This window comes from Hippopotamus amphibius, chromosome 8 (genome assembly GCF_030028045.1).
Source record: "Hippopotamus amphibius kiboko isolate mHipAmp2 chromosome 8, mHipAmp2.hap2, whole genome shotgun sequence".
Taxonomy (NCBI): Eukaryota; Metazoa; Chordata; class Mammalia; order Artiodactyla; family Hippopotamidae; genus Hippopotamus; species Hippopotamus amphibius.
Genome location: NC_080193.1, coordinates 90,059,094 through 90,069,800, shown reverse-complemented (window position 1 = coordinate 90,069,800; position 10,707 = coordinate 90,059,094).

Genomic DNA, 10,707 nt, shown 5'->3' with positions numbered 1-10,707 from the left:
AGACCCAGGCTGGAGGGAGAAGTGTTTTCTTATTAGCCAACTGGATATATACAGTCCCCAAGAAATTCTCTTTAACTTTGGGACATGGCTGTCTGCTGATGTCTGAGTGACCAAGTAAGGGTTTTGCATGTGTGTGTGTGTGTGTGTGTGTGTGTGTGTGTGTGTGTGTGTGTGTGTGTGTGTGTGCGCGCTGGGGTGGGCGTTAGTGTAGGATGGCCAGCCATGAGTGGTGAGTGGAAATAAAAAGAGAGAAAGAAAGAAAAGAGAAACTGAATTTCCCCCCTAAAAATCTGGGGAAGGGGATTTAATATAGTGTTTCTGTTGCTGGTGGAGTGACTGTCTTCGTTCCTAGGGTGAAGAAGTAGCCACTTGCCTTCAGCTACACTGTTAGCCCAGGGAGGCTATGTGTGTGTATGTTTGTGTGTGTGTGTGTGTGTGTGTGTGTGTGTGTAGTTACATGAAGGGAAATTCATAGCAGCAGCACTGTAGGCAGCAGTGACTTATAGACACTGGCCCTGTGGAGGAAATGCTAGGTCCGAAAATCTTGCCTGGAGGCCTGAGGTGTCCTGGCGTGGGGTTGTCAGGGAAGGAAGGCAGAGTGGAGTGGTCCTTCCCCTCCAGGTTCTTTGAAAGGGGTATTTCCATTGGGCAGGGCCGTATCCCTGGAGGGAATGGGTGACAGACCCGAGGGACCCCTTGTTATGAGGGACACAGGTGCCAGCAGGCACAGCCCAGGAATCAGAGGTGATGTTGCCACAGGACTTGCTGCTCCAGACCAGGAACACTGTTTTTTCCCTTTTGGAATCTCACGCCATCTATTGGGACACTAGGGACCCTTCTTTCCTCAGTAAAATGAAACAAACCTAAAATCTTCAAAGAAGGAAGGTGGGGATTTTGGTTTTTTCCTGCACTTGGCATGGATGGGCTGTGGCCTTCAGAAGCAGATCAGAGAGAGCTGAGCAGCTGTTGCTGCCCCATTTGGGGGAACTTGGGGCAGGACTGTTACCCCTTTACCTTTTTCTTCCTCCTTCTGGAAGTGCTCTAACTTCTCTTTGGAGAAGGGGCTGCATTTCATGAAGTTTGCCACTAGACTGCACCCTCATCTATGATAAGAATTCCTTCTGTAGGGCTGCTTTGAAGAAAATATTTCTCTTGCCGATTTGGTTCAGAAGCATCTCGCTCTATGCTGTTAACACCCCCAGATCCTGATCTGTCTTCCCATTTACCTACTTGTCGAAAGGCACATTTTAAAATCAATGCTAAAGTTTAAAAAAGTTGTGCTTTTGTTCGTGTTGCCAGAGGGGCTTTAGGTGTTGCCTGGGAGAGGGAGGAGGAGCTGTGTGTAATAATTAAAAAAAAAAAAAAAAAAAAGCGAGGCTCGTTAGCATTACTCCTCTGTGCCTGGAGGCTTGGTAAAGTAGGGGCAAAATTAATACTCAAATTCAAAACTCTGTTTGGAATATTTGAGGAGTGAGGGAGATCACGTATTATTTTCCCCTTTGTGTCAAGTTCAGACAGTGTGCCGTGTGTGTTCCGGCCTCTGCTCCTATTTCTGCACCGACTCCGCAGCAAAGCCGGCTCCGGGCACACTGGTAGCATTTCAGATGAATGGGGAGATTGTGGTGCTCCTTCCAGAGAAACATGAGTTGCCTAGTTCCAGCCACCCTCTATTCTGAGAGAGAGACGGCCTCAGTGACACGTCTTTTTGTCTAGCCGACTTCCAGTGGCTGGAAAATAAAATGTGTGAAGACAGGTAAAAGGGAGAGGAAGATGATTCATCATGAAGACGAACAGTGTAGAGAGAAAGGAAGCTGGAGCTGGTCCATGGGGTAGGGCAGCGGGGGGGCGAGGGAGAGGGGTACTCTGCAGGTCTGTATCTCCACTTAGAAACCGGCTTATGTCATGAGGGGTTGAGAGTTGGCTGATGGGACAGAAGCTGCTGTCCCAGGGACCCTCAGGTAGGCTCCCTGGGAAGGCTTAAGAGAGAAAGGACTCTCAGTAGCCTGAGATTGTCTATGGTAATTTGGTCCAAAGATGGGCTCCTGACTGGATGGGTTTGCCCCTAAGAGTTCATAATTAACACCTGACAGTGGACTGAGACGGTCTGTTCCGGGATGTTGGATTATGGGAGAAGCCTCAGAACCTTGCTTCATTCCATTTCCCCCTCCCCTCCGTTCTGAAGCCCTAGGTCTATTCACATCACTTTTAGAAAATTACTTCTGGAAAAAAAGTTTGCATCAATGAATTTAAGTGGGGGGCGGTGAGGAGGGGGTGGCTCATTTATGTCTGCCAGATTCAGATGTCAGAGGCCAGGGTCCCTCCCCTCCTATGCCACGAGCTTCCCAATTCTCCTTCCTAACTCTGGCATATTCCAGCTTTGATGCCTTTCAACCACATCTTTCTTGGAGAAGAAGTTAAATATCATCGACTTGTGTCCATTTCCCCAAAGATCACTCTTTCCCATTCCTTTAAAAGATTAACTGCATATTTCAAGAAATGCAATCCAGTGAAAGATTTGTGCTATTATATGGACAACTTTTCCAAGGGTTCATAACATTTACGTTTTATAAAGCTTGAGTCCTTTCCTCTGGCCATTTTCCATGAGTTTCTAAGTGATTTTTTAGGCCAGGATGATGCCTGATGATTTGGGAAAGCGAGGCTTTTAATGGGACATAAAATATCATGGATTCCTCTGGTTGGAGAGGAAGACTGTCAGCTAAGGGTCTTGTTGTCATTCACTGCTATGCATTGCTCTTCCCACCATCCTAGGCAGATTTGCCTAAACTGTTCCCCACAGCGAGGTATTATTCCATTTTAAAGACACTTATGAGATTGACTAGTCCCTTTCCCAAAGGGAAATGCCCTTTCACATCAGGCATTCTAATACTACCACCTCATCCTGGTGCAAATCTAGGGTACCGTGACCCTTAAGAAATAAAGTACCCAATTGCCCAGGTCTCCCCCAGCCCCCAAGATTAGGGGAATTCAGCAAGATTGAGGTCTGCGCAGAAGAGCCCTTTAAGGCAGCTTTGTTGTAGTGATGGGGCTGAAGGCTAGGTGGCAGAGTAGATACATCGTTTAAAACACGCCTCCTTCGGAGAAGGGAAAAGAAGCTGACACTGGTGCAAGTCTGACAATGGGGATGGGGGCGGGGGAAGCAAAAGCATAGATCGACAGCAACTTCTTCGCCCACTGGGTGCACTGTGTACCGCCCCGGCCTTGGCACTGCCCTTTCGCATGACAGCACCAACCAGCGGGCAGTGGGAGATCCTCCAAGTCCCCCCAGTGGCCGAATTCACGATCACTGAGGAAGGGCCAGGTCAGAACTTGATTACTTGTGGTTCATCAAAGGATGCCCTAAAGCTTCTCTGGTGAATAATTAGAATATGGTCTTCAGCCAAAATACATAAAAAATGTCCTTTTTGTAAAAACATTTAAAAATGTTAATTATGGTATATTTCAAACATTCCAAGAGCAGAAGATAATACAACAGATATCCTCTACCCACCACACACATTTACCACCTTAAGATTTCGCCATCTTCTTTGAGGTTTTGTTGCAAAGAAATACAATGTTATCAAGAACAGCTCACCTCCTGCTGCAGCCCACATGGCTGTCTTCCCTCTGCAGGGATAGCCATCCTTCTGAAACAGCTTTTTATCCTTTCTGCACAATGCTTTTCTAGGCTTTTTATAAAGTTTCTTATAGAACAGAGTTAGAACAATTTTGAAGGTGAATCCATGTGCCCCTTTAGAGCTCATTTTGTAGCAGGGCTTGCTATGGTGGCCATTTAACTAGAGTCTAAATAGACCCTAGGCTGACTTTTGAAGGAGTTGGAACCAACTACAGCTCAGAATGATTTATATTTCTATGTGAGCAATATATAAATTAATAGTTTTAAGAATTCATGTTTAGGCAGCTAGTGGAGCCATTCCAAAAAGATATGGCAGAATAGGGAGGGCTCCAGGAATACAGTTTCTGGCTGGAGGGCTCCTGTCCTTTTGGGTCATGGGACCTGTTATGCTCCAACAACAGACAGGCCCAGGGTTGTATCTGAATTTGGAAAAATCAGATTAACCAGGAAAAGTGATCTGTTGTGAGTCAGAAGACAGTGTGGATAGACCCAGATCTAGGAGAGACAGCAATGGACCAGGTAGGAAGGCTGGAATCACATGGGATATGAGGAAAGAGAAAGCGTTACCTGCTTGAAGCAGGTTTGATGTAATGCATTTGAGTCATGGAAAGGCCAAATAAGATCACAGTGCGCTGCTGGAATAGCTTTCATCACAGTGCAAGAGGGAGAAGCAGTAAGAGCTAGCTTACTACCACTAGCCCACAGGACACATTTGTGTGAATTAGGAAAAGATGCCGTTCCGCAAGACACCTTACTTCTATTTGTCAGAAAATTGTTATAACATACAGATTTTGTTAGAAAACAGAAACTTTCCTACCCCTTCCAGGAAACTGTGGTAAGGAGTGTATATATCTGTGGTGTCTGCTATGTGCCTTGTGCCACTTAGATGAAGCTCTTATCATGTAGTGCACCATCTGCACAGCTGTACCTGGTAGCCCTGTTTGGAAGAGTTGAGCCTGGTTTCCAAACCATCAGGAAGCACTGCATTTCTAGTATTGGGGCAAGGATCAGTCCAGTGACAGGGCTTGATCCATTACAGGGTTGACGGATGGGCTTGAACCCCTTCAAGGCAGCTGACTCTGGTCATGTTCTCAGCTGGGCCAGTCTACAGCTTTGTGCCATTCCTCAGAGAAACCATGCTTTTCCACGTCCCCATGGCTTTGCACAAACTGTCTATCTTGACAGGAATGCGTTTCCCTCTCTGTGCTGACTAGTGAACTCCTAGTCATCATTAAAGACCCAGCTGAAATCACACCTTGTTTGGAAGGTTTCCCGGACTCCCATGTGTAATTTCCTGAGGGCACCTAGCTGCGTAGCAGCATTTATGCCTTGTGGTCCATCCGTAAAATGGGGGAATAATATTGCCTGTCCCCTAGTGTTGTTGTGAGCCTTGAATGAGGCAGTCTGTGTGAGCCTCATTAGTGCTTATTAATATTACTTATTGTAGTCCTAGCTTCCCATCAGACTGAATGTCTTGAAGGGACCAAGGTCTTATTTATCTTGGTATCGTATTTCCTCTTTTCCGTCTTCCTGCCCTACCTCTTAGCCATGAGCACCTAGTACAGTTCCTAGCACAGAGGGCACTTAATAAATTATTTTTGAATGAAAAACATTTACCACCCCCTAATTATTCCAATATCTTCCTAAATAATGAGTTTTATCTCTTCATCATTCTGATTGTTTTAATATCCATGTTGATATGTTTCTACTTTGTACCTGTATTTACTAGTCTGGTCAACCCTTCGTGTCTCAAAAGTGAGTAATTTATGAACTCTTTAAAAATTACAATAAATTCCAATATACTCCTATTGTTGGACTTAAAATATGTTAATTGCAGTGTAACCTAAACATGTACAAACATATTAAGGTATAAGCTCTGTATGCTTATCTCACTGTAAAATCCTACAAATATGTAAATAAACTCAATCAAAACGACAAACCCAACAAAACCAAAAACGACAACATTAATTTAGTGTGTTGGTTGATGTTTGGTTGATGTTTTGCTGGAAATAAATCACTACTCATGTTGCAATTATGGTTTAACTGTTACGGTGCAGGGTTTTTGAGTTTGGCATGCATAGGTTTGATGTCCTGTTTGATGATTTAATTCTCCCAGTGTTGTTTTTTTTTTTTTTAAGCTATAGCGGAGTCATGGCTTATACAGTGGTTAAAGTCAGCTTGACGTGCAAAAACAGTATAATCAAAATTACCCATGAAAACCCCTTAAATCACTTGAAGAACAAAACAGTACTGCAAAACCTTCACTTTTATTACATAGCATCAGGACACCCAGTCTTCACTCAGCTCCTATACCTTGTTTCAGGATCAAATCCACATCTGCTTTTTAGCCCATAAGCAAATGACGATCACAGTGAAATGACATGACTCCTATACCTTTGAAAAACAGAAAATGCCTTCTAGTGCTGGATACAAGGCTGAGGTAAGGAGCCTGCACACAACTGGTGAAGAGCTTTGGAGGAAAACACAAAGTAAACAAACAACATGAACAACCTGTACCATTATGGCTGCTGTGAGCATGTATGAATGTGTGTGTGTGTGTGTGTGTGTGTTTGGGGCGTATATTAGAGGTTGTGTGTGTGTGTGTGTTTGGGAGGGTGTATTGGAGGTTGCATATGGCATGAAGCCAGGGGAATTGGCTTCCAATTTGTTGGTAAATGAGGCACTACATATAGCATATACATCATGATTCACTAGGTCATTCTGCTTGTATAGACTTAGAAAAGGTAAAGGCACCAATTTGACCGCCAAACAAGAAGTGGAAGCATCTTAACCATAAGCTAACTGAAGGGACAACATGTTTGGAGCAAGGATTGAAAGGTTGATTGGAGAGAGAGGTGGGATTTATTCAGTTGGGATAGATTGGGTGTGGAGGGCAGATTTCCCTGCGCCCCAAGCTTTGAATACTTCTGTTCTTTTACCTTAAAGCAGCTCAACCTTGGGCAGGTTATTTAGCATTCCTCTGGTTCCATTTATTTTGTAAGATGAGCTATGGTACCTATCAGTGGTTGTCGCAAGGGTTACACGAGATAATCTGTGTAAATCACTTAGCATAGCACCTATTCCACTGCATATTAATTCGCTAGGGCTGTTGTAACAAAGTACCATGAAGGAAAGGCTTAAACAACAGAAATTCTATGTCTCATGGTTGGAGAGGCTAAAAGTCTGAGCTCAAGGTGTTGGTTGGGCCATGTTATCTTGGAAGACCCTAGGAAAGGATCTGTTCCAGGCCTCTCTCTTAGCTTCTGGTAGTTCCTTGTTTTAAGGTAGGGTAACTCTGATATTCACATGCTGTTTCCCTGAGTGTGTCTGTGTCCAAATTGCCCCTTTTTATAGGGACAGCAGTCATAGTGGATTAGGGACCCATTCGACTCCAGTATGACCTCATCTTAACTAATTATATCTGCAGAGACCCTGTTTCCAAATAAGGGCACATTCTGGGGGTGAGGACTTCAACATGTGAATTTTGTGGAGACACAATTCCATCTACAACACATAGTAAACACTCCAGTGGTAGTTATTATTATTCACAATACCTCCTTCAATCACCTTTCCAAGGGGTGGTTTCACAGTCAGAATTTTCAGATCTTCCTCTTCATTCTTATTGTCTTTCCTGGCCTGTTTATGTCCAGAAAGTGCCCCGAGAGCAGGCGATAGGACAGTTGTGTTCCCCATCGTGTTGCCAGGTACCTAGAGCAGTGATGGGCACCTAGCAGACACTCAGTGAAGGTTTGTGGATAAGCGAACAAAGTCTGTTTCTTTCCTCCCTTTTCCGTCTCTTTTTTTTTTTTTTTGATTTCTCAGTTAGCCTGCCTCTCTCTCTCTCTAGTTATCTTTTCTTGATTGCCAAAGTATTAAATGCAAAAGAAATGAAACCAAATTTTAATTTCCTTTGTTGATAGTGATTAAATCCTCCCTAATCCCTTGCTCTCTGCAGCCAGTTAGAAACCCAGCCAGATGGCAAAGGGCGGTAGGGGTGCTGGGGGGGGAGGGGTTGGAGGTGACTGTTGGAGCCAATTAGAGTCCACTCAGAGCATTTCCTGGGACGTGATGTTGACCAGAACTAGGACTTGGGAATGAAGAGGACCCAACACTACCCTGAGAGCCTGGGAAGAAACCAATGAAGTCAGTATTGGCTCTAGAGGTTGAAAGTCAAAGTCTGCACCAGGAGCCAGAGGCTGGAAAGGTACAGGGGCTTTACTTGATCTTCAGAAAGATGCATGCCCCCTTTGTCTGGTGCAATGACTTCCTGGTCCACAAACCACCAGCACAGGCCCTAAAGATGTGACCACCCCTGTCAGAAGGTTCCCTAGTCTGAAAACCAGGAGTTCCATAAATCTTCAACTCAGGCAGGAACTGGAGTGTCAAGCACAAGGAGAAAATGCTCTGTATTCTAGAGACCCAGAGGTGGGTTGTCGTGGGCTAAAACAAAGGGACTGAAAGCTAAAAACACACTGATAATTTACTAATTGACTGATACCATCTACGCATATATGTGTCTATCCATGTACTTAGCTATTTTCTCACAGCTGTAGAACAGATGTCACAAATGCACACAGCCCCTGGCAAGTCACAGGATGCAGGCTGGGTGGGGAGAGGCATGGGTTACAATTCACTATCAGACTATTGTTACCATTTGGGACTATGAAAATAGCATTGCCCCACCCTGCTCTGACCTTTTTTTTTTTTTTTTTTAAGATTTCATTGGATATTTAATTTTATTACAAAACCCTTTTTATTTTTATTGTGGAGACTCTCAAGTGTACATAAAAGTAGACAGAATAGTATAGTAAATCCCCACAAGTCCATCCTTTGGCCGGAAGCAACCATTATTCCATGGCCATCCTGCCCCCTATACACAGCTCTCTTCACTTCTTCCATTTCCACCGACTGAATTTTAAAACATAGTGAAAACATAACTCTTCAGCTTCAGGTACGCAATTATGTTTATGGAGCTCCTTTCTTCTTGCATCCTGAAAATTCACCCAAACTTTTCTAAATATTAAGTAGGGAGATAGGTGATTTCCTTCTATATTATAGAGGAGGAAATTGGTGACCAATAAAAGAATATTTGAGGAAAGTGGGTTAGTGGAGGATAAATAACTTTGGGGTTCCAGCGTTTGGACATCTGAGAGGATGGAGTGGGAGGCAGATGATTCAGGCAGAGGAAGCGCTGAAAAAAACATGGAGAGAAGGAGGTGACGAGGGTGCATCTGGTGACGCTGCCCTGAGCACAGAGAAGACAGCAGGTCTGGAAAGAGCAGCACTAGTGGTAGAGATCTGGGGATCATCCGTAAAAACATGGCAATATGAGCGTGAACACACAGAGGGAAAGCACTATGTAGAGAAGAGTACCTTGTTCTGAGCTTAGGAGAGAACTCAAGTTATTGCCAGGAAACCAGTTATTACTCAGTTTCCCAGGAAGGCAGAGAGGTGTCCTGGGAGGAAGAAGTGATGGAGGGCACCTGTTTGGTTTGAACTTGGTGAAGGAAGTTGAAAACTGGTCATGATGTCAAGGCAGGAAGAGATTGGGATCTGTGGAGAGAAATAAACATTTGAAACAGCTGAGATGGACTGGGTGGGAAAGAGGAGTCCTGGGAAACTCAGAAAGGGAAATGACTTCCTGCCTACCCAGAAGGCAAACCTCTGAACCCACACCAAAGAGTATCTATTCCAGCTGAGAGAGAGAGAGAAGGAAAGGGAGAGGGAGAGGGAGAACCTCTGCTGGTTTGAATTTCTAACTTCAGGGTACACCGAGAGCCTCTTTTTAAAGCTCCCCTGATTATGCCAGGCCCACCCAGGATAATCTACCTCGAATCTGCAAAATCCCTTCACCTTTGCCATATAAGGTTACAGAAACACAGGACTTGATATTCTGTCACCATATTCTGGTGGTTAAAAGCAAGTTACATGTCCCACCAACACTCAAGGGGAGGGGATTATACAAAAGTTGGTTTAGAATACTGCCTACCCAAGTGCTTGACAGGTCAATGCCATTTTTGTCCTCAGCTTTCCCACCAGTATAATAATAGGACTCTGAGTCCTTGGAGCAGTGCTAAATCTCATGCATAGATCTAATTGTCAAGAGAGAAAGGACTTGAGAGAGGAAGAAATATTAAGTTGTTTTCAAGTTCCTCAGGTTCTGTAGTGTTTCAAAAAAGTTGGAGGAGGATACCAGCAAATGAACTCAAGTCAGCAGATGTTTAAAGAGAAACTTAGCACAGGCACCGTCCTTCACTTTGTGTTAACAGGGACACAAAGATGAATGTGTTTCTTGATTGCAGAGATCTTCACAGTTTTCTATAAGAGATAGGACACATATAGTTATTACAAAGTAGCCTAAAGGAAATATCTAAAGAGATGTAGGCAGCCAGCCTAGGGGCCATAAAACCTACACTCAGGGGTATCGTTGATAGATGTCCTATGGCTTCTGGTCACTTAAGTACCTCCTTTGATTTCTGATTGCCATAGGGATCATGACCAACTCTAGAGAAGAACATACAAATTCTGTTATTGCCAGGCTGTGCTTCAGCATTGGCTGACATCTGGTCAACCCCACAATAATAAAGCCACACAGGCCCACAGTACAAAAGAGAATGACAGCCCTAGTGAAAAATTGGGTTTTCCAGTTCTAACTTCCAGGGGTTATTCAAAGTGTCAGGGATATGAGAGGAAGGGAAGACATTCAAGAAAATTGACAAGGAGTGTTTGGGCTGGGAGTGGAATCTACTCCCTTCCTGAGGCTGGCCCAGCCCACTCCATCTCACCCTCAAGCCTTTGAAGTGTGTTACCTGGACAGTGAGCTAAGCCATGCTTGGCAGGAGGGGGAGGGAGGCTGTGTGGTCTGGCAAAGAGCAGAACAGAGGGGCAGAGGGATGGAGCTTGGATCTGCGGCTGACTCACACCACCTCTCATGCCAGGCATTTCACCATTCAGTCCAGCTGGAAAATGAGGAAAAGACCCAAGGCAGGATCTCACTGAGAAATCCAGATGCCTTTCACAAGAATAAACAAGGCAGCCTTTCTCCCTCTCTGGGCTCTGTTTCTCTGTTTCGG